A 6,071-nucleotide genomic window follows, 5' to 3' on the forward strand; every position below is an offset into this window, starting at 1 on the left:
AATACTGTATATACTGTTTGAACAGACAGCATACACATGATTTACTAACATGCATATGTACACACACACACACACACACACACACACACACACACACACACACACACACTCACACACACACACACACACACACACACGTGTGCGCACAAACACACCACTAGTGGAAGGGAATGAGGATGGACAGGGCTGAGGATTACCAGTGGGAAGTCAGCAAGTCTCCTGGGGGTCACTCAGGTTAACAGAACACAAAGATACAGTACTGGCCATGGCACTGGAGCAAAGAAATCAAATGCAAAGTACAAAACAATAAAAAAAAAATAAATAAATAAACAGACAAAACAATAACTAAATCAGTTGTAACTGCACTGAGGATCAGCCGCGCTAGACAAGTGACTTCCTTCCAACTGACACAATTTGACCATCTCTCCAAGAGAATGCCTACTTTCCCTTTGAAAAAAAAGTAAATGAAAGAGAAACTGACCGGGTTGCCTCTCAGAGTCTTGTGACATGATGGGCAAGGATGGACAAACCAGTTCTACAAGATGGTTTCAAAGTTTCCCAAACAAGTCTGTGGGGTCAGCATGCATGCTTTCATATTATGGGAAGACTTCAGACTGAGCAGAACAGAATGTAAAATTCAGTAGAAAGAACATCCTCAAGGTGATGTAGTACAAAACACTACTTTTAACAGATAGTCTTTAGATGCGTCATCTGTCATCTAAATATCATTAGAAGAATGACAAATATAACTACAGTATGTCATTGTATTTTTTTACATTTTCAAACAGAGGTTGCACTTAAACTTATCATTAGAAGTATTTGAGAAAAGATGAAACAGTGGCGCAGTGGTAAACGGCTACATCTATTAGGCAAAAGACTTTTGTTTTAACATTGCAAGGTGTAGGCTATGCAATTTACTACTACAGACTACAGATTAGACATGATGTGTAACATCCGTGTTATTAGAATACTGTATGTTTCTGTGCTATGGGCTGTGATTAGAAAAGCAGATGGCTTGCTGTCGCATTTGATTTTTTTTTAATTTGCATTTGAATAATTTGATGAATTGAGAATTGATATTCTAGTGCCCTACTAAATATAGATACTTTGTCAATTTGCCATTTAATATAGAACCTGAAATAACAGTTGAACTGTTTGATAACACAAAGCTAATACTGTACTTCACAAAAATGTAGCTGCATTGTTGTTCAGGCTGTACTTTACCAGACTGTCTCCTCTGTCTAACACTGGGCCATCGCCCACATCTACCCCATACACAAAGATAGCGTCAGAAGTGCTTGTTGAAACAAAACAAATATCAAGATGGATCGTGGATACGTGCCTAAACATGGTAAGTCTTTATGGTGCTTTCTGCCTTAACAATTGATCCTACAGACCACACTTCTGTCTCACTCTAGAGGCTCTCCTTCACTTTCAGATCTACGGATGGTCTTACTGGGTCCGGCTGGTCCATGGAAAGGCTTCGTCAGCAAGGACATCGTGGGCCTGTGGGCCAATGGGTCAATGTGCTTGGAGAGAGAAGAATCTGGCCGGACAGTCACCATGGTGATGACCCAAGGCTGGGACAGTGAATCAGAACACACTGGTGCTGCAGTAGAACAGGAGGTCATGAGAAGCGTGACCCTTTGCCCTCCAGGGCCGCACGCTCTCCTGCTGGCGCTGCCCATCGGGCCCGACATGGGCATCACGAGGCGTGACGTGGAGAGGGCACAACAGCACATGAGCTTCCTGTCTGAGAGAGCCTGGAGACACACCATGCTTGTGTTCATCTGCACCTACAAAATAATGTCTAACAAGATCTTGCTGGACAGACACATTCTAGGTCAGCTTGTAGATAAATGCGGAGGAGGACATTCTATTATTCTTGTGGACAGGCCAAACTCTTCTGAGCTCTTACAGAAGGTAGATCAAATGGCAGCAAGAAACAGACAAAGTTTCCTCAAACATCATGAGGTGAAAAGGCCGTGCCTAACAACACAGCTTGCAGCCTTCTTTCAGAAACGGAGTAGTTTGTTTCTTTGGTGTGTTATTAGTGTGCTTGCAAAAGCACACTATTGTTCTTCCTATTATTATTATCAAATTTATTTATCTTGCAGAACATTTTTGTCTCCCTATCTTGTCCTAGGGATTTGGAGCTAGAGACGCCGTTCCACTTCTCACGCGTGCGTCCTGATGCGAGGATGGTGGCTTGTATAAAGCTTTTCGATACGCCTTGTCGTTCTCCCGTTATTCCAGTTTTTCCGGTTGATTTTTCCCCATAGGAATGAATGGAAAAGCGACTTTTGAGCGCTGATGCCCACACATTTTTCCACCTGTAGCCCAAACCGTAAGACATAAAGTCATGAAATTTGGTATGCTGATAGAGGAGACTACCCTGATTGACACCACCAGGTTTCATGCTCGCCACTCTCACGCTCTAGCGCCACCAACTGGTCAAAGATGGAAAACATGTTCATGCCCGTAACTTTTGATCCGTATGGCCGATATTGATAAAACTTATACCATTGGAATCCTCTGACTCAGCTGATTCCAACGCACCATGTGATGTAATTTTCCGCCATGATGGATTTTCCGCCATTTTGAATTTTGTTCAAAGTCAAAGTAAAGCTACCCTGGCCGCATAGTTTATCCGATCGTCATGAAACTTGGCACGCGTGATCTACAGACCAAGGTGGATCAACCGCCTTGATTTCGTCTTCATACGTCCAAGCGTTCGCCTGTGATAACCAATTAAATTCAGCGAGCGAAGCCGCCAAACAGGAAGTGCGCCTATCTTGGATATGCTGTGACGTATGAAAGCCATATTTGGTGGGATGACTTGAGACCCCATTCAAAGCACCCCCAATAAATTTGGTGTTATTTGGTCTGTCGATGGCTCTATAATTAGCAAAAACGTGAGTGTTGGTGAATGTATACTATTAATCGGAATAGCTCATCTTAAATTGCTTTAGGTCATGCCAAAAGGACATTTCAGAGTGATTTAAGATACAATGTTGATATTTAAAAAAAAATAATCTATTTATTGCCATTCTTGTAAAAGGTCCTGATGTGTACACCACAGCACAGCTTTGTTCCAAGTCTGACGTATACAGTTCAACGACATCATGATTTCAAACCCGATATTATTACTCAATCCTCGATTGACTGACAGGGGTGGTCAGCAGCGGTACACCAATGGTGTAATTCTAGGTTTGTACGCATCATTGTCTTGCGTGAGACTGGGTAATTCTTAGAGATGCCATGGTCCCGAGGGACAAGTACGGACTTACTCGCTGTTATATACAATGTGTGTTCAGTTGTTATATATAGTAGACAATCACACGATGTTTCTCAGTGACGGTGTGTTTTGGATCATTTGTATTGACCTGAGCATTCTGGGTATTTCACTCAGAGGATCATATGACACCCCCACAAAGCAGGCGAAATACCGGAAGTAGAGTGGTGTGCGTGAGGCAACGAGGATTTTAATTAGAATGTAGTCCTATGGAAATCGCAGTTACACTTTCAACAGTAAGTGTGTTTAGACTTCGAATTTCGTCACATAATTTATATCATAGCCACCTAAGAGTTTACCAAAGATAACGTCGTTGTCCATTTCAATTTAATAAATGTTTCTGAATTTGGGGAGGTCTCCTTATGGAGGTTATGGGGTTATGTTTTCCATGTATTCCTGTAGGAAAAGGTTGTGGCTTACACTTTCATAAAGTTTGTATATTTACACTTCAAATTTCGTTACATCATTTATATCATAGCCACCCTAAGGTTTAACAAAAATAACAACGTAGTCCAATGTTATTTTAATGCATTTTTCGGAATTTGAGAGGTCTAGTTATGAGGGTAGGTTAGCTAACTGCAGTTCAAATGCTAATCGCGACTAGCATCGCTAGTTGGTTTTAACTTTACCGAGGCTGTTTATACTGAATTGCAACTGCTGTTATGAAGACAGTTTGGAGCCTGGCAGACGTGAAGGCAGTGAAAGGTAATGAAATGCATGGTCCAAGTAGCCTGGGAAGCCGTTTAGTTATGAGGGTAGGTTACCTAACTGCAGTTCAAATGCTAATCGCGACTAGCATCGCTAGTTGGTTTTAACTTTACCGAGGCTGTTTATACTGAATTGCAACTGCTGTTATGAAGACAGTTTGGAGCCTGGCAGACGTGAAGGCAGTGAAAGGTAATTAAATGCATGGTCCAAGTAGCCTGGAAAGCCAAACTATGTTAACTGTAGCCTAAGTTTAATATGGAACGAGTACGTGTTGCTGATATCATTTCGCAACTCATCGAGCTAGCAAGTCAAGCTAGTCTACATCAGGCAGTGCATAGATAATATTATTACACTTTTTTACAGTCAATGAAGCACCAAGTGAAAGTCAATGTTTGCTTTATATCCAGTGGCAGTGGTGCTGATGTCGTTTGAATAAGTACAGTAAACTTAGTCAGAAGATCTAAAAATATTTGCATTCATGCTAGCTGTATGGTCTATGTGCCACCTATGAATCCCCCTGTTGCAAGCTGCTGCCAAGTAGGCTGGTCATGTCTAAAGCGTGATTATTTTCAATAACTACTCCTCCTGATTGATTGTCATTGACACCGTCAGGGTATGGCTTACCAAGACAGGGAGAAAGTAAGCTGTGTATGGCAGGTGCGTGTGGTAGGCTAGGCAAGGCAATGCTATTCCATGTAAACTGCAGTGGTGGACTGCGTGATCGCTGGTCAGGCCACCCCCAACCAGCAAAATGTGACGTGATATATATCTATATGTCTATATACTGTATCTATCTAGGATATCTGTATATATCTATGTATCTATCTATAATCTGCACTTTTTACTGCTGAACAGTGTCTTGCCCGTTTCTCTTTACTCCTCTCTCATGTCAATCTCAAGAGGGCTTGTTCAGTGGTCCCCAACGTGACGCAATAGAGTACATTGAGGGGGAAAGAAGAATCATTGCAAACCTCAAATCATTGCAACATCAAATAGGCCTACAATGGATAACAGTTTAGATGAGTAGTACCTAATGCAAATTTGTTTAATAATGCAAACCTTGCAATACGGCCTTTAACATATGTGATATTTTGGATACCCATTTCATTGCAGAGGATAGGGTAATTGTGTTTGAAGGGGACGTGACTTAACATAGGCTATAATTAACTATTTTTACGACTTGATTCAAAGCAAGGTCGGGGGCATATATTTTTTTTTACAGTTAAGAGTTTTCCGACACTCAATGTGTCGCTACCATGGCAGGATTTTTCTGCTTGGCTTTCGTTATGAAGCTTGACTTGACCTGTCATCGATGCTGCCCCGTCAGTGCAAACTACGCATATCCCTGCTAACTTAACTGGAAAGCTATACTGGACGCGTAACTGAAGCGTTCCGTTCGCGACGCGTACAATTCATTTTAGATGACTGGTCCATCTCCCACATCTGTTATAGCTACTTTAATAGTGGAAGCTAATTCAACCCTTCAGTTCTGCACCGGATGTAGCTCCCCTGTACGCTCATGGTTTGTAAAGCAGGCAACAGTTCTGTTACCCTGAACATCTCATCTCCGGTAGCATTGTCCAGTTCTTTGCCAAATAAAATGATCTGAAATCTCATCATCCACGTATCTCACGTTAGCGATCAACTGGCAAGGCCAACTGGTCAGTGGAGTTTTTCCATTTATTATGCAGCATCTGGCCCTAGCATCACTTTAACCATTTGCAGGCTAGAATGAGCGACTCTGTTAAATTGTGTGGCTTTTTTAAATTTAGCAAGCAAATCTGAAAAATTAGCCACACGCACGATAGAAAGCATAGCATTCAGTGTCTTTGTTCTGGTGCAGCACATTCCGAGGTTCATGTGGAAACGAATGCACTCTCTTTAAAAACATATCCATTGCGTGCACCTGCATTCTGCCGTCTGCTGTCAATACAGAACAACAAACAAACAAACTTAATGTTAACGAAGTTGTTAACATTACGCCCTGAAGTAAAGTAAACTGTAGCCTATTGTTGTTTGTGCTGCAAAGAAAACTTGAATTGATATAATTGCAATATAATTATTATGG

General features: G+C 41.6%; 1 long non-coding RNA gene across 1 annotated transcript; it reads left to right on the forward strand.

Annotated features, from left to right (window-relative positions):
* Nucleotides 1-601: 601 nt before the first annotated feature.
* On the forward strand, nucleotides 602-4,405 carry LOC134093715 (uncharacterized). The gene is made up of 3 exons (XR_009940379.1): nucleotides 602-660; nucleotides 1,283-1,351; nucleotides 1,439-4,405. It is a non-coding gene; the product is annotated as an uncharacterized LOC134093715 (long non-coding RNA).
* Nucleotides 4,406-6,071: the final 1,666 nt, after the last annotated feature.

Source organism: Sardina pilchardus, chromosome 1 (assembly GCF_963854185.1).
Source record: "Sardina pilchardus chromosome 1, fSarPil1.1, whole genome shotgun sequence".
Classification (NCBI taxonomy): domain Eukaryota; kingdom Metazoa; phylum Chordata; class Actinopteri; order Clupeiformes; family Clupeidae; genus Sardina; species Sardina pilchardus.